This window comes from Bos grunniens, chromosome 1, assembly GCF_055505025.1.
Source record: "Bos grunniens cultivar Pamir isolate PY7600 chromosome 1, Bosgru_T2T1.0, whole genome shotgun sequence".
Taxonomy (NCBI): Eukaryota; Metazoa; Chordata; class Mammalia; order Artiodactyla; family Bovidae; genus Bos; species Bos grunniens.
In genome coordinates, this window is record NC_141165.1 from 69,127,743 (window position 1) to 69,150,288 (window position 22,546).

Genomic DNA, 22,546 nt, shown 5'->3' on the forward strand with positions numbered 1-22,546 from the left:
TGATGACTCAGCAATACAGGAGACAGAGCATCAAGGATACTTGATATTGAATACCAAAGTTCTGATTAGGAGAGGCTGCCTCAAGTCAGAAGAAATGAGAAGGTAAAGACCAAGATTGGCACTGTGCAGGGGCAAGGAACCAGACAGGGCCTAGCACAGCTTTTACTTTATTACTTTTATTTAACTTATAAGTATTACAAGGAGAAGGGATTCGCAACCCACTCCCAGTTGAGCTATTTCAAATCCTGAAAGATGATGCTGTGAAAGTGCTGCACTCAATATGCCAGCAAATTTGGAAAACTCAGCAGTGGCCACAGGAATGGAAAAAGTCGGTTTTCATTCCAATCCCAAAGAAAGGCAATGCCAAAGAATGCTCAAACTACCACACAATTGCACCCATCTCACACACTAGTAAAGTAATGTTCAAAATTCTCCAAGCCAGGCTTCAGCAATACATGAACCGTGAAGTTCCAGATGTTCAAGCTGGTTTTAGAAAAGGCAGAGGAACCAGAGACCAAATTGCCAACATCCGCTGGATCATCGAAAAAGCAAGAGAGTTCCAGAAAAACATCTATTTCTGCTTTATTGACTATGCCAAAGCCTTTGACTGTGTGGATCACAATAAACTGTGGAAAATTCTTCAAGAGATGGGAATACCAGACCACCTGACCTGCCTCTTGAGAAATCTGTATGCAGGTCAGGAAGCAACAGTAAGAAGATCCAACCAGTCCATTCTGAAGGAGATCAGCCCTGGAATTTCTTTGGAAGGAATGATGCTAAAGCTGAAACTCCAATACTTTGGCCACCTCATGCGAAGAGTTGACTCATTGGAAAAGACTCTGATGCTAGGAGGGATTGGGGGCAGGAGGAGAAGGGGACGACAGAGGATGAGATAGCTGGATGGCATCACTGACTCAATGGATGTGAGTCTGAGTGAACTCCGGGAGTTGGTGATGGAAAGGGAGGCCTGGCGTGCTGTGATTCATGGGGTCGCAAAAAGTCGGACATGACTGAGCAACTGAACTGAAACCAAACTGAAGTATTACAAAATTTTAGTGAAATTTTTGAGACAGATTGGCCATTATTTTTCATCAATATTTTTAAAAACCACCATAAAATGGTTCTCAGTATAAAAGTGAAAGAGGTTAAAATAAGGTAAAATATGTGAATGTGTTGCAGAGGACTGCTGACTGCCAATACTGACCGTATATGTGTTATTATCACTGAAATCTACATGCAATGTTTATTGCTAGACAATTCTACATACATTATGGTATTTAACCATAACCACCACTCCAGGTTAGTTTTGTTATCTTCATCAAGCAGAGTAAGCTAAGGCTTCCAGAAAAGATACCTTATACCATTGGTCAGTGGCAGAGCCAGAACTGAGGTCTGACTCTTAGCCTTCATGTCTTGTTGGTATCAATGTTACTCTTTGTGTAGATAAATAGAGATGCATAAAAACACAGGGTAAGCTCAACAGACACACTTGGGAAAAACAAATTATACAAAATCTAGTCAGATTTTAAGAGCATACATACTCATTAAATTATAATTATCTGTTTGCTTGATAATTTATGTGTTTACCTGATATGAGCAAAACTGCATTAATCAGCCTCATCCGTGCCTCCTCTTGTTTCTACACACTCCACAATCAACTCTCAGCAAATCCTGCCAGCTCTGCCTTCACAGTGTTCTCAGCACCTCCACACTACCAATGCTGCTCCATGAGTCTGTCGTCTCTTGTCTTGACTATTTCTACAGCATCCATACAGGACTCCCTGCTTCAATCCTCGCCCTCCGCAGTCTGTTCTCAGCACATCAGGCAGAGTGACTCCAGCAACATCTACATGAACCATGTCTCTCCGACACTCAAAGTGCTGTAACAACTCCCCATTTCCCTCAGAGTGAAAGCCAAGGCCTGACCACTGCCCACTAGCCCCGCAGTGATCTGTTGCCTCTTAACATTCTAACTCACCTCCAACCACATCCTCCAAACTCACTTTGCTGCCCTGCTGTTCCTCAAAAATAACAGTACATGATCATCTCGGCATGGTTACACTTGCCATTCTTCTGCCTTCATGTGACATCTCTTTATTTTTTGCATGCTTGCATTGCTAAGTCGCTTCAGTCCTGTCTGACTCTGTTCAATCCTATGGACTGTAGCCCGCCAGACTCCTTTATCCATGGGATTCTCCAGGCAAGAATTGGAGTGGATTGCAATGCCCTCCTCCAGGGGATCTTCCTGACCCAGGGATCGAACCCACATCCCTTATGTCTCCTGCATTGGAAGGAGGGTTCTTTACCACTGGTGTCACCTGGGAAGCCTCTCTTTATCTCTTAAACCACTGGCTAAATCATGTATCACCTCAAGTCTGTACCAGCACACCAGCTTATCATCGAGGTTTCCCTGACTGCTGTAAATAAGTTATCAACCCCCTCCTCCCATAGCATCATCTGCCTCACCCTGCGGAACATTCTCCCAGGCGCTTACCACCAACTGACATAATATATGTACAGTCTTCTTTATCTTACCTCTTTATCTGCACTTGGATGTGTTAGGTTGAGCCGCATGAAATTACCATTTGCACAGGTCAAAAATGACTATATACAATTTCATTTGGTTTAATAATATCTTTGTATGTGTGCATATGTGTGTGCGTGCATTCAGTCATATCCAGCTCTTTGCAGCCCCATGGACTGTAGGCCACTAGGCTCCTCTGTCCATAGAATTTTCCAGGCAAGAATACTAGAGTGGGTTGCCATTTTCTTCTTTAGGGGATCTTCCCAACCCAGGGATCAAACCCATGTCTCTTGTATTGTCTTCATTGGCAGGTGGATTCTTTACCACTAGCTCCACCTGGGAAGCCCAGTCTGTTTTATTCTCTGCTAAATTCCCTTACACAGATAATAATGTCTTACATACACATAATATTTGCTCAAAAAATACTTATCAAAAAATTATGTGATTGAGGCAAATTGTAAAGAACTATAGCATACAGGAGTAGTCAAGCGTCTTATCTAACTGGTAGGAATCACTTTCCATCTTAGCTCAGTTTGGTCCTTGGTCACCCTCTCATGTGCCCACCCAAATCAGGGTGCCGGTCTGCCCTGAACCCTCTTGTGGTTTCTTGGGAACTCAAAGCCAGAGGCAGCCACACCATATGTCTCTGTTACTTTGAAGACTTCAAAGCTCTGGGTCCTGTTGACATTTTCAGAAAAAGAAACTCTGTTACTTTTTGCTGCTGGTTCTCCTTGCATGTTCCATACATGCAAAAGGGAAACCCGGCACCGGCAAGGGCATCTTCAGGCCCCGGGAAGGCTCTCAGCTCCACCAGTCATGCCTCTCTTCTGAGGGAGGCATAGGAGCAAGAGAAAACGCCTAGGGTCTTCCCTTTCTGCTCCCTTCACTCAGGCTTAGAGAGTCCTGGTTTCTAGTCTTAATACTTATGAAACATTTTATTTTCTTATTTTCTTTTATTTATTCTTAGCTATTTACTCCTCTCTTTGCTTTCTTATAATCACTATGACCTTTCCATATTTGCATGAGTGATCACATCTATATAGTAGTAAAAGCTCAATAATCTCAGGCTACTATTCCCCCCTTTTTGAATTTGAGTTCAGAATAATTAAATAGGCTTCAGCCCTTTGTTCAGCCAAGTGCTTTTTTTGTTGTTGTTGTTTTTTGTCAGAACAGAACACTCTTACCTTCAGAAAAGTATATGTGATTATTACTGGATGCAGGGAGGAGAATGTACATGTTGTGGAAATGACTACAATGCATGTTCACTGCCTCTTCCTCCTCACTCTTCTCACTAATCCATTCTCCAGATCAATTTCCCCACTGGGGACTCTAGATATTCACTGGGCACATTCGCCTGGCAGTTTATTATACCTCTTTTCCTTAACTGAAATAATTGCTGAGTTGCATGAGGTAAAGAGTTCCCCGTTTTCACTTACAGAGGGAAAGTCATTAAATCTTCATTTCCACTACAAAGCAAATGTTCAGAGTGCCTCTATTCAAAAATATTAACTCAACTTTTTTTTAGGATAGGATTTTCTGCTTCGGTTAGTCCAAGCCTTCACTGCCACACCTTTCTTCACACTAGGCCTTGGGAAGAGAGAAAGTAAAAGAAGTAAGGGTGAGCAGGATAGGAAACAGACCTCCAGAGCTCTTACTATGTCTGTCTTAGTCCATTCAGGCTGGTATAATAGAATACCATAGACTGGGTAGCACATACATAAAGAGCAGAAATGTATTTATCACAGTTCTAGAGCCTGGGAAGCCCAATATCAAGGTGCCAACAGACTGGGTGTCTTGTGAAGATCACTTCCTGATTCACGGATGGGCCGTCTTCTCACTGTATCCCCCCATGGCAGAAGAGCTGAGGGAGTTCTCTAGGGTTTCTTTTGCAAGGGCACTAATCCCATTCCTGAGGTTCCCACCCTATGACCTCATCATCTCCCAAAGGTCCCATCTCCTAATAGCATCACCTTTGGGGTTAGGATTTCAAGGTAAATTATAGGGGGACACAAACAGTCAATCCACAAAAATGTCTTGGGTCCTTGTTCCTAGATCCCCTTGTTTCCATCTTGAAACATTGGTTAGATCTAGAGAGTCTGAGGAGGAGAAGACCTGAGGTTCAGGGAATAAGGTGATTCAAGATGGCGGCTCTGTGAGAAGTTACACAGAAAGGAGCTCTGATCCACTGTGGAAACCCTCTGCTCTCATTTGTAGTCCAGGAGAGGTGTAGGCAAGAACTGATTCTAGAAGTGCAGGACCTTCCTTTTCTCCATTCAAACTTGGAGCAGCTTTACCATCATTTTCTCCCTCATTGTCATTAGAATGTTACTTGTGCAGTCACGTCCCACTCTTTGCAACCTCATGGTCTGTCATGGAATTTTCCAGGCAAGAATACTGGAGTGGTTTGCCATTCCCTTCTCCAGGGGATCTTCCTGACCCAGGGATCGAACTCAGGTCTCCTGCATCACAGGCAGATTCTTTACCATCTGAGCCACCAGGGAAGCCCCATTGTCTTTAAGGGTATATCCAAAATGAGCACAAAGTAGGGATAATAGCTCAAAACTATACAAACATTTTATTGTCATTTTAAAACTTAGGACAATTTTAAAGGTCAGAAGTATATTCCTTCTGTCTGCCATCTCAGTATTTTCCTTGTCTCTTTGGCCTTAGTTTTGTCTAGAAGCCCTTCACTAAGGCAGCAAGATTTCAACTTCCAGGAGCTAACAGGTCTTCCAGAACCATCCTCAAACAAATGCAGGTCATAGAACTGCTTTCTGAACCAGGCTCACTCTTGTCTCTAACATATAATACCTGCAGCCTGATTCCAAAAATGCATCCAAAGTTCAGAGACATAGCATCTTTGACTTTTTGGAGCAAGAACTAATATTCAATTTACACAAGAACAAGAAGGTTATTAAAGATGGTCATAAGTTCACCAATTACTATTTCTTGCCAATTCACCAAGTTCATTGTTATGCCTATGCACTTGATTTTTTTAAGACTTCCTATGTTCCTGATACTGGCCAAAAACAGGAAATTAAGCCTTCACCTATAGTGTAGTATCTGATACCTTGTACGTTCCTAACAAATATTATATAAATGAAGGGTTCGATAAAAGAAAACCCTACAAAACCTGTTTAAAAGATAAAGAGAATACGTTTTTTAGAAAGGGTATTGAAGAATGATCTAAGAATCACACACTAAATAAAATAGAATTTTAACTCCTACTTTACTGAAACCTAAATTTCCTGTATTTCATACCAAAAATATTGGATTCTTAAAACAGACATTCTTTTTCTTGAGAGGTAATCACTTACCATCATCAGACATATCATTTATATCAAATGGTCACCCTGCTAGAGTATGTGGGGAACATTTTGAAACAATGAATAAGGCTCTTGTCAAACATGTTATTCCTTATGTAAATACAAATTCATTTACAACTGACAAGGCAATGAGGAAAATTAGAATCATTTTGCTTGAGTTTTGACACAAGCAGACATCAGGGCAGCTCAGGGACTTATCCTCTTGTCTGCACCTGCCCCACCTCCTGAGTTTCTGCATATATCCAGCGCCTGCTTCCCTTTCTCCTGGGTGTTGTGCTTGGGGTTTTCTTTACCATTCTCAGTCCTTCCTCACTTTCCCCCCAAATCCATTCACCCACCCCTGTCCCAGAGCACCACTCCTTTCACTATATTCCCCATTGCAGTTAATGATGCTACCATCCACACACTCCCCAATGAGAAACCTCGATATTGTTTTTAAACCTCTTACCATCATTTTTTCTCCATTTCATCCAATCAGCCACCAAATCCTGACCTTACATCTTCCAAACACTGCCTGGATTTCCTAATTCTCTGTTGTCCCAACTTCCTTCAGCTCTGGCTTGGTTGATTGCCATCACCATTTAATGTCATGCTTATTATTTAATTCTGCTTCATTTAACCTCAACACTACCTTCAGAATGATGCTTCCTAAGGCCCACTTGACTTCATATTCCATGATGTCTGGCTCTAGGGGAGTGATCACACCATCGTGATTATCTGGGTCATGAACAAAACTAGTGGAGGTGATGGAATTCCAGCTGACCTATTTCAAATCCTGAAAGATGATGCTGTGAAAGTGCTGCACTCAATATGCCAGCAAAATTGGAAAACTCAGCAGTGGCCACAGGACTGGAAAAGGTCACTTACATTCCAGTCCCAAAGAAAGGCAATGTCAAAGAGTGATCAAACTACCACACAATTGCACTCATCTCACACATTAGAAAAGTAATGCTCAAAATTCTCCAAGTCAGGCTTCAGCAATACATGAACTGTGAACTTCCACATGTTCAAGCTGGGTTTAGAAAAGGCAGAGGAACCAGAGATCAAATTGCCAACATCCACTGGATCATTGAAAAAAGCAAGAGAGTTCCAGAAAAACATCTATTTCTGCTTTATTGACTATGCCAAAGCCTTTGACTATGTGGATCACAATAAACTGTGGAAAATTCTTCAAGAGATGGGAATACCAGACCACCTGACCTGCCTCTTGAGAAACCTGTGTGCAGGTCAGGAAGCAACAGTTAGAACTGGACATGGAACAACAGACTGGTTCCAAATAGGAAAAGGTGTACGTCAAGTATATTGTCACCCTGCTTATTTAACTTATATGCAGAGTACATCATGAGAAACACTGGGCTGGAAGAAGCACAAGCTGGAATCAAGATTTTCGGGAGAAATATCAATAACCTCAGATCTGCAGATGACACCACCCTTATGGCAGAAAGTGAAGAAGAACTAAAGAGCCTCTTGATGAAAGTGAAAGAGGAGAGTGAAAAAGTTGGCTTAAAGCTCAACATTCAGAAAACGAAGATCATGGCATCCAGTCCCATCACTTCATGGGAAATAGATGGGGAAACTGTGGAAACAGTGGCTGACTTTATTTTTCTGGGCTCCAAGATTGCTGCAGATGGTGATTGCAGCCATGAAATTAAAAGACGCTTACTCCTTAAAAGGAAAGTTATGACCAGCATAGACAGTATATTAAAAAGTAGAGACATTACTTTGCCAACAAAGGTCCATCTAGTCAAGGGTATGGTTTTTCCACTGGTCATGTATGGATGTGAGAGTTGGACTATAAAGAAAGCTGAGTGCCGAAGAATTGATGCTTTTGAACGTGTTGTTGGAGAAGACTCTTGAGAGTCCCTTGCTCTGCAAGGAGTTCCAAACAGTCCATCCTAAAGGATATCAGTCCTGGTTGTTCATTGGAAGAAGTGATGCTGAAGCTGAAACTCCAATACTTTGGCCACCTCATGTGAAGAGCTGACTCATTTGAAAAGACCGTGATGCTGGGAAAGATTGAGGGCAAGAGGAGAGGGGGATGACAGAGGATGAGATGGTTGGATGGCATCACTGACTCAATGGACATGGATTTGGGTAGACTCCGGGAGCTGGTGATGGACAGGGAGGCCTGGTGTGCTGCAGTTCATGGGGTCGCAAAGAGTCAGACCCGACTGAGCAACTGAACTGAACTGAAGATCTTTTTTGTACAGTTCTTCCATGTATTCTTGCCACCTCTTCTAAGTATCTTCTGCTTCTGTTAGGTCCATACCATTTCTGTCCTTTATTGAGCCCATCTTTGCATGAAATATTCCCTTGGTATCTCTAATTTTCTTGCAGAGATCTCTAGTCTTTCCCATTCTATTGTTTTCCTCTATTTCTTTGCACTGATCACTGAGGAAGTCTTCCTTATCTCTCCTTGCTATACTTTGGAACTCTGCATTCAAATGGGTATATCTTTCCTTTTCTTCTCTGCCTTCAGTTTCTCTTCTTTTCTCAGCAATTTGTAAGGCCTCCTCAGAGAGCCATTTTGCCTTTTTACATTTTTTTCTTCTTGGGGATGGTCTTGATCACTGCCTTCTGTATAGTGTCACAAACCTCCGTCCATAGCTCTTCAGGCCCTCTGTCTATAAGATCTAATCTCTTGAATCTATTTGTCACTTCTACTGTATAATCATAAGGGATTTGATTTAGGTCATACCTGAATGGTCTAGTGGTTTTCCCCACTTTCTTCAATTTAAGTCTGAATTTGGCAAAAAGGAGTTAATGATCTGAGCCACAGTCAGCTCCCTGTCTTGTTTTTGCTGACTGTATAGAGTTTCTTCATCTTTGGCTGCAAAGAATATAATCAATCTGATTTTGGTGTTGGCCATCTGGTGATGTCCATGTGTAGAGTCCTCTCTTGTATTGTTGGAAGAGGGTGTTTGCTAGACATCCTAGAATATGAAGTCAAGTGGGCCTTAGGAAGCAAACTATGAACAAAGCTAATGGAGGTGATGGAATTCCAGTTGAGCTATTTCAAATCCTGAAAGATGATTCTGTGAAAGTTCTGCTCTCAATATGCCAGCAAATTTAGAAAACTCAGCAGTGGCCACAGGACTGGGAAAGGTCAGTTTTCATTCCAATCCCAAAGAAAGGCAATGCCAAACTACTGCACAAATTCACTCATCTCACACGCTAGTAAACTAATGCTCAAAATTCTCCAAGCCAGGCTTCAGCAATACATGAACCGTGAACTTCCAGATGTTCAAGCTGAGTTTAGAAAAGGCAGAGGAACCAGAGATCAAATTGCCAACATCTTCTGGATCACTGAAAAAGCTAGAGAGTTCCAGAAAAACATCTATTTCTGCTCTATTGACTATGCCAAAGCCTTTGACTGTGTGGATCACAATAAACTGTGGAAAATTCTGAAAGAGATGGGAATACCAGACCATGTAACATGCCTCTTAAGAAATCTGTGTGCAGGTCAGGAAGCAACAGTTAGAACTGGACTTGAAACAGCAGACTGGTTCCAAATTGGGAAAAGAAATATGTCAAGGCTGTATATTGTCACCCTGCTTACTTAAAGTATGTGCAGAATACATCATGAGAAATGCTGGGCTGGATGAAGCACTAGCTAGAATCAAGATTGCTGGGAGAAATATCAATAACCTCAGATCTATAGATGACACCACCCTTATGGCAGAAAGTGAAGAACTAAAGAGGCTCTTGATGAAAGTGAAAGAGGAGAGTGAAAAGGTTGGCTTAAAGCTCAACATTCAGAAAACGAAGATCATGGCATCCAGTCCCATCAGTTCATGGCAAATATCTAGGGAAACAGTGGAAATAGAGGCTGACTTTATTTTGGGGGGGGCTCCAAAATCACTGCTTTGGTGACTGCAGCCATGAAATTAAAAGATGCTTACTCCTTGGCAGGAAAGTTATGACCAACCTAGACAGCATATTAAAAAGCAGAGACATTACTTTGCCAACAAAGGTCCATCTAGTCAAGGCTCTGGTTTTTCCAGTAGTCGTGTATGGATGTGAGAGTTGGACTATAAAGAAAGCTGAGTGCCGAAGAATTGATGCTTTTGAACTGTGGTGTTGGAGAAGACTCTTGAGAGTCCCTTGGACTGCAAGGAGATCCAACCAGTCCATCCTAAAGGAGATCAGTCCCCAGTGTTGATTGAAGGACTGATGTTGAAGCTGAAACTCCAATACTTTGGCCATCTGATGTGAAGAGATGACTCATTTGAAAAGACCCTGATGCTGGGAAAGATTGAGGGCAGGAGGAGAAGGGGATGACAGAGGATGAGATGGTTGGATGACATCACCGACTCGATAGACATGAGTTTTTGTAAACTCCAGGAGTTGGTGATGGACAGGGAGGCCTGGGGTGCTGTAGTCCATGGGGTCACAAAGAGTTGGACATGACTGACTGAACTGAACTGAACTGTACCTTCAGAGTAATATTTCAAGTATATAAATATGATCATGTTGCTTGTTCTCATTTAAAAAATGTGTCATGAATTTCAAAATAAAAAGTTTTTTTTCTGCAGGCAGATTCTTTTTTTTTTTTAAACTTTACATAATTGTATTAGTTTTGCCAAATATCAAAATGAATCCGCCACAGGTATACATGTGTTCCCCATCCTGAACCCTCCTCCCTCCTCCCTCCCCATACCATCCCTCTGGGTCATCCCAGTGCACTAGCCCCAAGCATCCAGTATCGTGCATCAAGCCTGGACTGGCATCTCGTTTCATACATGATATTTTACATGTTTCAATGCCATTCTCCCAAATCTTCCCACCCTCTCCCTCAGATGAAGCCCAAGACCTCTTCATGGCCTTTACAAAGCAGGATCTGACTCTTGACTTCAAATTTCCTATATGGGAGATCAGCCCTGGGTGTTCTTTGGAATTATGATGCTAAAGTTGAAACTCCAGTCCTTTGGCCACCTCATGCGAAGAGTTGACTCATTGGAAAAGACTCTGATGCTGGGAGGGATTGCAGGCAGGAGGAGAAGGGGACGACAGAGGATGAGATGGCTGGATGGCATCACCGACTCGATGGATGTGAGTTTGAGTGAACTCCGGGAGATGGTGATGGACAGGGAGGCCTGGCGTGCTGCAATTCATGGGGTCTCAAAGAGTCGGACATGACTGAGTGACTGAACTAAACTGAACTGAACCAAGAAACAACCATCCCAGCCAAAAATTTAATGTGATCTCAGGATATATAAATAGAAGGAGGTAATAGGTTTGCCATCCTCAACACTAACCAAATGACACTATATTCAGAGAAACAGAATTTTACATTGTTTAAGAGGGAAGCCTCTGAATGTAGCCTGCTGGAATTCATGTCCTGTCTCCTCTACTTTCAGCTCTGTGACTTTGATCAAGTTGTTTAATGTCCTTATGTTTTAGTTTCCTCATCAATAGATAGGAATAAGGTTATCTGTCTTATAGAGATTTTGTAGGAACTAAATTAGGAAGAGTGCTATTAAATAATAAATTTTAGTATTCTGATGTATGTGGTACTTTAGGAGAAACATTAACTAATGGAGAATAGCCTGGGAAGGTGACTAAAATAAAAAAGACATTGAGTCATGTCATGTGAAGAACAGTTAAATAAAATGCAGTACACAGTGAAGAAGTGTTGGCAGGATAATTACAGCTGTACTAAAACATCTGGAAAACAATCCAGAGTGCAGACTCAGGAACAATAGTGGAACTCTATGAAAAGAGACTCCAATTCAAATTCTGGAAACACTTTCCATTAGATACAAATGTCCATTGATGGGAGGGGTTTTCTCCAGAGAAAATGGGTTCCCCACCAATAGAATTGTTTTGGTTAATCAATAATTAGATAACTCCTTGTTTAGAATATTCTAATGGAATTGAAGCACTAGATAGAAGGGAGAAGAATAATTTCTAAAGGTCTTATGAGTCTCAGATCACAAGAGCTTAACCTATCAGTTGATAGTAAGTAGGTGTTTCTAGAAATTGATTATTTTTGGTAAATTGTATAAAGCATAAGTATCACTAACATCAGCTTAAACATTGCTCTTTGGGGTCGAAAAGAGTCAGACACAACTGAGCAACTGAACTGACCGTCAGCTTAGGTTGATTTATCATCCAGTTTCCCTCATTAAGGGCTTCCCAGGGGACTCAGTGGTAAAGAATCTGCCTGCTAATGCAGGAGGTGTGGGTTCCATCCCTGGGTCAGGAAGATCCCCTGGAGGAGGAAATAACAACCCACACCAGCATTCTCGCTGGGAAAACCCCTTAACAAAGGAGTCTGGAGGGCCAGTCCATAGGGTCATAAAGAGTTGGACACAACTGAGTGACTGAGCATGTTAGCATGTTACCTCAATAAACAGTACTGTGTAAACTCAAGGTCTAGCATATTCCCCAGTATCTGAGACAACCTCCCTGGCCCAAGATTCATAACGGGCAATTCTAGCCAGATGTCCTCAAGTGGCAGCTATCGCAGCTGCATTTCCCTTTATTTCTTACAAAGTTCCTTAAACAATGACAATTTTCCTTTGCTACTACTGGCTTGCCATTCTTATTTTCATTCACTGACATGTTCTGAAAGCAATATAGCAAAAGTAAGTTTGAGAAGAACTTTACTTTGACATTTCATATCAGTTTAAATAGAATGAGAAACTTCAGAAACAAAGAAGTGAGTCTTCTCTTGACTCTGACACAACTTGAAGCTTTGAGATAAGTCCATTAAAAAGAGCTATTTGAGTTCCTTCCATGTGCTCAGTCACTTCAGTCATGTCTGACTGTGACCCCATGGACTAGCCCAGGCTCCTCTGTCCATGGGATTTCCCAGGCAAGAATACTGGACTGGGTTACCATTTCCCTTCTCCAGGGGATCTTTCTGACCCAGAAATCAAACCCAGGTCTTCTGTATTGCAGGCAGACTCTTTACCATCTGAGCCACCAAGAAACCCCAATAATTTCATTTTAAAAATAAAGAAACAGGCTAAGTTATGCTTAATTGCCAACTCAGAGCCACATGGTCAGTAAGGAAGAAGGCAGAGAGTCACACAGTGACCAATAAAAATGGAATGTGCTTGCCTCCTGGTCTGTCTTAGTTGTGCCACAAACGTCTCCTTACTTGTTCCGTGCTCTCTCTCTGTATCATCAAGCCAAACAAGCCTCAAATCATCTCAAATGTTTAGAGTAGGGGAGGCCTGCTTGTTGTTCTCCATGGTCCCAATCTCAGAAACACACCAAGGCCAGTCTTTAAATCTGAGTATAAACCTAGATGTTAGAGTCTGTACTTGTACTTCATTCTTTGACCTGGATTTGTCTGGACTAGCAAGTTAGGACGTCTCCCCCATGTACCTAGCACTCAAACTCAAACTCCTGGTCCCTGACACTGGACTCTTCCTTACCAATGCCAGCACAAGAGAGACGTTATAATTTAATCCTTAGTTTTCAGCCGGCATGACAAGGCACACTGTGCTGTAACTGATTGTGAATGGCATAGCATCAAAGTTAGTACATAACTGAGAGTCTATGCTGCAACTTGACCTTCAGAACTTGGTATTGCCCATGCAGTGGAGCCCAAGAAAATTAATGTCATAAAGGGAGTAGGACCAAGAATCACTACTTTAAAAGAAAGGCTCATTTATATTGATACTTAAGAAGCAAAAGGCAAGGGCAATGATAAACCCCAGTGCACCAATTATCAACTCCTCCCAGACTTGGTTTTCACAGCTCTTCACACTACAGTTATATAACATGGACTCTCCACTTGAAGAACTTCTGACCTCTCACCCAGCCACCACATACTATCCTCACATCAATGAGCCTATTCAATTGCCCTTTTCAGAAAGTCTTCCTCTTCTTTGGCTTTCAACTCCCCCTGCCTCCACTTGTTGGAGGTAGGTATTACAATCTTCATTTTTGCAGATAGGGAAGTTGAGGTTCAGAGATGTTGATTAACTCATTCCATGTCACAGAGCAAGGAAGGAAGGAATAAAAATGAGAGGTAAAAGCAATTCCATCTGCCTCCCTGTTCCTTGCTGCTTCTTTCCAATTTAGGGATAGGCAGGTGGGTTGAAGGAAAAATAGGATTCCAAATTCTGTCAGTCACTCATTTTCTTAGATGGTTTATCTTAGGCCCATAGGTTCTTAGTGCATAATGTAGAACCCAAGATCTTATATGCTACAAAACATAGGCAATGGGAGGCTTTAATCAAATTTCTTCAAGGTATTTATATTATTTATGGGGCTTTCTTGGTAACTATATTATCATTACATCAGGCATTTTCCAGACAATGGTGAAAACTTAGGTTTAAAAGAGGACTAAATATTTAGTTTAATATTTGTATGAGTCTTTCGCCACAGAATCCAAGCAGTAAGAATAGGCTTTTCTTCAACCTGTATCCATCAAAAAAGAGTCACTATTCCTATTGCTGAAAGTTTTTTTTTTTTCCTTTTATCTTTAAATACAGGCCTTTCCACTAGGTCAAAGAAGGATTTAGAATTTAAAATATATTTTCCTTTGCCTGCTTAGTGTTTTCTGAATTATAAAACTTTCTTTTACAATTAGATCCATTTGCCTTTTACCTGCAGCTTAAAAAACTATCCAAGAAAACTAAAATAACCAAGTCTCAATATTGACATGTGGCCTAGAATATCTCTGATAGCTCTTTCAACTTTAAAAGGCCAGTATTCAGACTTCTCTGGATTTTGTCTCAAATCCCTTCAGTGAAAATAATGGTCTTAATTTGGCATATTAGATATATTAGAATATTTAAGTAAATAAACATTTATATACATATAAACAAATGGCTGCCAATTGTGCCAGATTACTTATTTTAACTAATCCTCACACAACAAATTTTGAAGGTTGCATTAGTATTCCCACTTTATAGATAAGGAGATTGAGACTCAAAGAAGGTAATTAGCTTGCATCCTTTAATATTAATAGGAAAAGAGCAGAAATGGAGTTTGAACTCAGTTTCTTCTGCTTCCATAGTTAATGATTTCTTTAAGTTTGCTTTACATTTTTATTTTTTTAATTTTTATTGGATTTCAGTTGATTTATAATCTTGTGTTGCTTTCAAGAATACAGCAAAGTGAATCAGTTATGCATATACATATATCCACCCCTCTTTTCTTCTGAATTTTTTATTATTTTTAATGGATAAACACTTATTACCCAAAATTTTGAAAAGTATCAGTATAGAACAGTACACAATGAGAAGTATCCCCAGCCCACAATTCTCATCCCAGCCACTCAATTCTCCTCAGAATCAGTGATCAATTCCCAGTATATTCTTCCACACATATTTTTATACAAATGCAAGCAAATGTTTTATATTTTCCCTCTTTTAATTCAAATTAAAATTAGTATTCTAGTATTAGAATTATATTAACCTAGTATTCAAATTATTAATATTAAGCACATAAAATAAAGCTTGGAAGCAAATCTTAAACACATTTTTTAAAAAGCAATGAAATAACTCTATCTCAGATTGCTATCATATCAGTGCAGAGAAAGAAGAAAGAATTTCACTAACTTATGAACCCAGTGTATTCTGACCCTATACCCTTAAGGGAGAAATGTTTTAAGGATAAAAAGAACTGTAAAAAATCTGAATTTTACTTATTTGTTTCTTGTTGGTAGTGGAGCAGGGTAGTTATCCTAACACTATTTTGAGTATGTTGTAGAATAGAGAAAAATAAACAAACTAATGTAATTGGAAATCATAGGTTATCATGTGAGAGAAGGAGACATAGATATGAGAAAAGTGGGAAAGAAAAGCCTGTGCTGCTGGATTAGAATATTATGGACTGAACATTTGTGTCCCCCCATTTATGTGTTAAAGCCCTAACATTCAAAGTGATGGTATTTGGAAGATTTCCCTGGTGGCTCACACAGTAAAGTGTCTGCCTACAATGTGGGAGACCCAGGTTCAGTCCCTGGGTTGGGAAGATCTCCTGGAGAAGGAAATGGCAATCCACTCCAGTATTCTTGCCAGGAAAATCCCATGGACAGAGGAGCCCAATCGGCTACAGTCCATGGGGTCACAAAGAGTCGGACACAACTGAGTGACTTCACTTTCAGTCTTTTCTTAGATTCTTTTCTCACATAGGTCATTACAGAGTGTTGAGTTCCTTGTGCTATACAGTGGGTTCTTATTAGTTATCTATTTTATATGTAGTAGCGTGTATATGTCAATCTCAATCTCCCAATTTATCCCTCCCGCCACTTACACCCTGGTAACCATAGTTTGTATTCTACATCTGTGACTCTATTTCTATTTTGTAAATAGGTTCATTTGTACCATGTTTTCAGATGAGAGCATGAGTTTTGGAGTTGGAGAGACTTGGGTTGAAATTCTGCCTGCACCACTTAACAGCTATGTGACCTCAGAAATTTACTCCCTTTTCTGAATATCAGTTTCCTCTCCTGGTAAATAGAAAGAGCTCTCATAAGGGTTACTGTCAGAATTAAATAAAGCAATGCATATAAATGCATTATTTATATGGATCTAAAGAAATACTTCTTACCTTTATGTTTATTATTATCATTTCTAGTTTTTCTCTATTAAAAGCTCCTATTATAGTTTATCCTCCTTGATTTTTGCCTGAAACAGAGCAAGAATTGACCCACATTCACCAAGAGGAGATGGATGGTTTCAGCATAAATATGTCCTTTGTACCAATCTAGCAGACACATGTGAGTTGTGAGCAGGTTTTCTCACCCCAACTGTGTATGTGTGATGCCTGATAGAGAGAATATTTAACAATTAAAACTGGTTTTAAATATGTAGCATGAAGAGAATCAAACTGAACATCAGATGTGGTTATCCACTTGAAAAGTTCATTAAGAAATGAATTATTGTGTAGTGGAATAATTAAGACCACGGAGAAATGTATTTTCCATTTCTGCATACAACTTTTCAAAAAATGAATTAAACAGAAGAGCCATTGATTGATTAGTATGGCCAATTTGGAAAAAAAAAATTTTTTTTTTCTCCAATTTCCTCCAAATTGAAAACACTATTTGCTGAGTGTCTACTCAATGCCATTCAGTATTTTAAATCAGCTGTATGGCAATTCTTTATGATATTCGTTCAGTTCAGTTAAGTTCAGTTGCTCAGTCATGTCCGACTCTTTGAGACCCCATGAATTGCAGCACGCCAGGCCTCCCTGTCCATCACCAACTCCCGGAGTTCACTCAAACTCACATCCATCGAGTCGGTGATGCCATCCAGTCATCTCATCCTCTGTCGTCCCCTTCTCTTCCTGCCCCCAATCCCTCCCAGCATCAGAGTCTTTTCCAATGAGTCAACTCTTTGCATGAGGTGGCCAAAGAACTGGAGTTTCAGCTTTAGGATCATTCCTTCCAAAGAACACCCAGGACTGATCTCCTTTAGAATGGACTGGTTGGATCTCCTTGCAGTCCATGGGACTCTCAAGAGTCTTCTCCAACACCACAGTTCAAAAGCATCAATTCTTCAGTGCTCAGCTTTCTTCACAGTCTAACTCTCACATCCATACATGACTACTGGAAAAACCATAGCCTTGACTAGACAGACCTTTGTTGGCAAAGCAATGTCTCTGCTTTTTTTTTTTTTAAACTTTACATAATTGTATTAGTTTTGCCAAATATCAAAATGAATCCGCCACAGGTATACATGTGTTCCCCATCCTGAACCCTCCTCCCTCTTCCCTCCCCATACCATCCCTCTGGGTCGTCCCAGTGCACTAGCCCCAAGCATCCAGTATCGTGCATCGAACCTGGACTGTCTCTGCTTTTTAATATGCTATCTAGGTTGGTCACACGGAGAAGGCAATGGCACCCCACTCCAGTACTTTTGCCTAGAAAATCCCATGGATGGAGGAGCCTGGTAGGCTGCACTCCATGGGGTCGATAGAGTCAGACACGACTGAGCGACTTCACTTTCACTTTTCACTTTCATGCATTGGAGAAGGAAATGGCAACCCACTCCAGTGTTCTTGCCTGGAGAATCCCAGGGACAGGGGAGCCTGGTGGGCTGTCGTCTATGGGTCGCACAGAGTCAGACACGACTGAAGCGACTTAGCAGCAGCAGCAGCAGCAGGTTGGTCATAAATTTCCTTCTGAGGAGTTAAGCGTTTTTTAATTTCATGGCTGCAGTCACCATCTGCAGTGATTTGGGAGCCCCCCAAAATAAAGTCTGACACTGTTTCCACTGTTTCCCCATCTATTTCCCATGAAGTGATGGGATCAGATGCCATGATCTTAGTTTTCTGAACGTTGAGCTTTAAGCCAACTTTTTCACTCTCCACTTTCACTGTCATCAAGAGGCTTTTTAGTTCCTCTTCACTTTCTGCCATAAGGGTGGTGTCATCTGCATATCTGAGTTTATTGATATTTCTCCCAGCAATCTTGATTCCAGCTTGTGCTTCATCCAGCCCAGCGTTTCTCATGATGTACTCTGCACAGAAGTTAAATAAGCAGGGTGACAATATACAGCCTTGACGTACTCCTTTTCCTATTTGGAACCATGTCCAGTTCTAACTGTTGCTTCCTGACCTGCAGGAAGGTTTCTCAAGAGGCAGGTCAGGTGGTCTAGTATTCCCATCTCTTTCAGAATTTTCCACAGTTTATTGTGATCCACACAGTCAAAGGCTTTGGCATAGTCAAAAAAGCAGAAATAGATGTTTTTCTGGAACTCTCTTCCTTTTTCCATGATCCAGCAGATGTTGGCAATTTGATCTCTGATTCCTTTGCCTTTTCTAAAACCAGCTTGAACATCTGGAACTTCACAGTTCATGTATTGCTGAAGCCTGGCTTGGAGAATTTTGAGCATTACTTTACTAGCATGTGAGATGAGTGCAATTGTGCAGTAGTTTGAGCATTCTTTGGCATTGCCTTTCTTTGGGACAGAATATGGTCCACTGGAGAAGGGAATGGCAAACCACTTCAGAATTCTTGCCTTGAGAACCCCATGAATAGTATGATATTCGTTACTACTTCGATTTCCTTGATGAGAAAAAAAAAATGAGGCTCAGGGAAGTTTAACAATGTATTTAGATTATATAATTAGTACATTGTGGAGCTGTAGTAATTAGGGAGGGAGTTCAACCTGAAACTAATTTCAAATTTCTTTCAGTTAAGCTCTGAGATCATCATTTCTGATAGCTGTTATGACTGTAAATGTGATGCAAAACTTATTTCATCACATGACATGCATAACAATCTTATACTAAACCCCATACCCACACTTGTCTGACTAGTCTGTCTCCTCATCTAGAAACACCCTAAGCGCCATAGAGAAGGGCCATGCAGTTGTGCTCATCACTATCTCCAACACCCAGGCTCAGTGCCTGCCACAGGGTTAATCTTCAATAAATATTTGTTGAATGAAGAAATGAATGCTGATTTAACTGAAAGAATAGAGTGCAGCTCCACAGTCATCCTTTCACTGGTGGCACCCTAAAGGCTGGGGAGTGCAAGGACAGAGTGTTTTGTCTGCACTTAGTGTTTTGTCTGAAATTAGTGATAGAATGGAATGGTAGAAGCCCAGAGCCTCCAGATGGCTGAGCTCAATGAGCCAAGTTACTAGCAGGTTAAAGAAAAGGTACGTTATTTAACTTGAGCTGTGTCCTCCTGAAACAGAAATCAAGCACATCACAATTACATGAACAAAAGTTGGTCCACATACATGACAAAAGTCATGTGACTCCCACACCCATCTCCAGGCAGAGGAGTCCACACGTGGTCAACCCAGCTATTAAGAAACAGCCTGCACTAACAATTCAGAGAATCATTCCTATCTGATCCTTTTCAAAGAGGCTACAATGTTCAGTGATAAACTTCTTTACCTCTACAGATGAAGAGCAAGTAGAACTATTCACTTAGTCCTCCAGGCATCAAATAGGGGAGAAAGGTCTTTAGATTCCTGTTGTGAGACATTGTCAAGACGCTATTCAGTAGCACTTGCTAGTCCTTCAGATGGTAACATTTAAGGTGTGAACAGAGAAATAGGAACCCAACAAAGAAATGGAATAAGCAACTCGGGAGTAAGAAAGAGAACCAAGACAGCATTGCTCTTTAAGTCAAGGTGGTAACACATTTTTATGACATTTTTAGAAGGAAACAACCAAAAATATCAAATTTGGCAAACAGAGAAATAACAAATTCAGCAACCTTATTTAAGGTGTGGAAAGACAAGAAGCTATTGGACAAACCCACTGGGAAGTTGTAGCACCCTTAGAAAGAGCATCTTGGGTATAGTGCAAATGTCGATGTATTATTCTGACTCCTCCATGAACTATCCTTAGAAGCAGAAATGGGTGGCTTGGTGCCTGTACATGGAACACACTTATAAATGCTGTCTAACAGATACTCAAATGACTTAATTAAAACAAGGTATAGTTGTTCACTTTTGAAGAAAACATTCCAAAGATATTTAAAACTGCTCTTAATAAGAAATATCAATGTTTTCTAAATTAAATCACTAGGTCTAAAATTATCACCCTACATTTGGCTTCTCCCTCCAAAGGCCCTGGAGCCAAAACAACTCAATTCCTGGGGAGAACATATAATTTGCCTTCTGCAAGAGATAAAGTCCCATGTTAGAAGCATTCCTAAATTTCTGTGCTTCAAGTGACCTTTTAAGTTGCTGCTGTGATGTCATTAGTGTTACAATTTTACACAAGATTAGACATGTAATTAGGTGTTAAATAGTTCCACTGGCTCCTGCTTGCTATTTAATAAAGCAGAATGCATCAAGAGCACCCCATATGCATAGCTCAAGGCCACTGACACTAAAAAACTGCATCCACCTGGCTCTTTCCCTGCCTTGCATGCCACTTGTCCTTGCAGCTGTCACCTCGAGGCTTCGGTGCTGACAGGAAATGAGAAGCCACGGCACAGTATCACTCATTGAACTGTTACTCTCCAGCTGAAGCTTCTAGAAGCAAGGGGAGTCTCCATAAAGAACTTAGGTGAAACCAGAACCTGAGAATTTTTAGCAGAGTTTCCCACCTTGGCTGCACATCAGAATCACCCAGAAAGCTTATCAGTTCTAATGAGGTGGATGAAACTGGAGCCTATCATACAGAGTGAAGTAAGCCAGAAAGAAAAACACCAATACAGTATACTAACGCATATATATGGAATTTAGAAAGATGGTAACAATAACCCTGTATACGAGACAGCAAAAGAGACACTGATGTATAGAACAGTCTTTTGGACTCTGTGGGAGAGGGAGAGGGTGGGATGATTTGGGAGAATGGCATTGAAATACATATAATATCATATATGGAACAAGTCGCCAGTCCAGGTTCAATGCACGATACTGGATGCTTGGGGCTGGTGCACTGGGACGACCCAGAGGGATGGTATGGGGAGGGAAGAGGGAGGAGGGTTCAGGATGGGGAACACAAGTATACCTGTGGCGGATTCATTACAATGTTTGGCAAAACCAATACAATATTGTAAAGTTTAAAAATAAAATAAAATTAAAAAAAAAAAGAAAGGAAAAATTCTGATGCCAGGGACCCACCCCTAGAGATTCTCACTGGTCTGGTTTGAGATCTAGGCAACAGGATTTTTTTAATTCTTCCCAATGATTATATTGTTCAGGCAGTGTTCAGAGTCACTGCATTTATGCTCCTCTGGGTCAAGATGGGTATCAAGGTGAATGAGGAAGTATAATACTTCAGATTTCATTATCTCAATACCTCAGAAAATTGTTTTCTCTCTGCCTCTGACCAGTAAGAAAAAGAAAATCAATAGTCTCAATGTACAAGTACAAGGCTCCTTAATTAGATTTTTTTACGAAAAGATAAATCTAATTCACTACTCATGAACAAGGGGGGAAAGAAGTAAACTAATGTTTAGCATGTGCCTTGATTTACTCAAGGTACTTTTGCATCTGTTAACTTACTAATCTTGAAGCAACCCAGAAAGATAAGTATTATCATTCCTATTTTTACAACTAGGGAAACCAAGACACAGAAATGTTACACTGACTTGTTCAAAGTCGCACGGTCGGTGGGTGGTGACGCCAAGAGGCAAACAAACATCTGACTCTCCTGCTCACATTTTCATTAGAATATGCTGCCATTTCTAAAGAAAACCTTTCTGAGTGATAGTTCAGCAAGTAATAGAAACATTCTGTCCAAGTCAACAAAAGAGACAGAGGGAGGGGCTTCCCTGGTGGCTCATGGTAAAGAATCCACCTGCCAATGCGGAAAACATGGGTTCCATCCCTGGTCCAGGAAGATTCCCCATGCCTCAGAACAACTAAACCCGTGTGCCACAAACCTAAGCCTGAGCTCTAGAGCCCAGGAGCTGCAACTACTAACGCCTGAGCACTCAGAGTCTGTGCTCTGCAACAAAAAAAGCCATCGCCATGAGAAACCCACACACTGCAACTAGTGTAGCCCCTGCTCACTGCAACCAGAGAAAGCCCACGCACAGCAACGAAGACCTAGCCAAACCAAAAATAAATATATTTTTAAAAAATAAGAGGAGAGAGAGAGAAGCAGAAGGAGTGGTACAATCAGGAGAAGGAAAGCGAGGAGGTAGGGAATGGGGAAAAGGAACCCCATCCTGAGCTTAGGAAATGACCTGGAATGAGGCAGCAGCTCGTCCAGCAGTAGGGAGCTACAACACAGGAGGCAAACGTCAGAACCTGTGGTCTTGTTACCAAGCAAGGGCCCATACAATGGCACCAGCTTTTGAGAAAAG

At 41.0% G+C, this 22,546-nt stretch overlaps 1 protein-coding gene across 4 annotated transcripts in view; it reads left to right on the forward strand.

The window, feature by feature from the left end:
- KCNMB2 (potassium calcium-activated channel subfamily M regulatory beta subunit 2) overlaps positions 1 to 22,546 on the forward strand; it is a 302,287-nt gene that overhangs the window by 238,504 nt on the left and 41,237 nt on the right. The gene's annotated exons all lie outside the window — the stretch shown is intronic.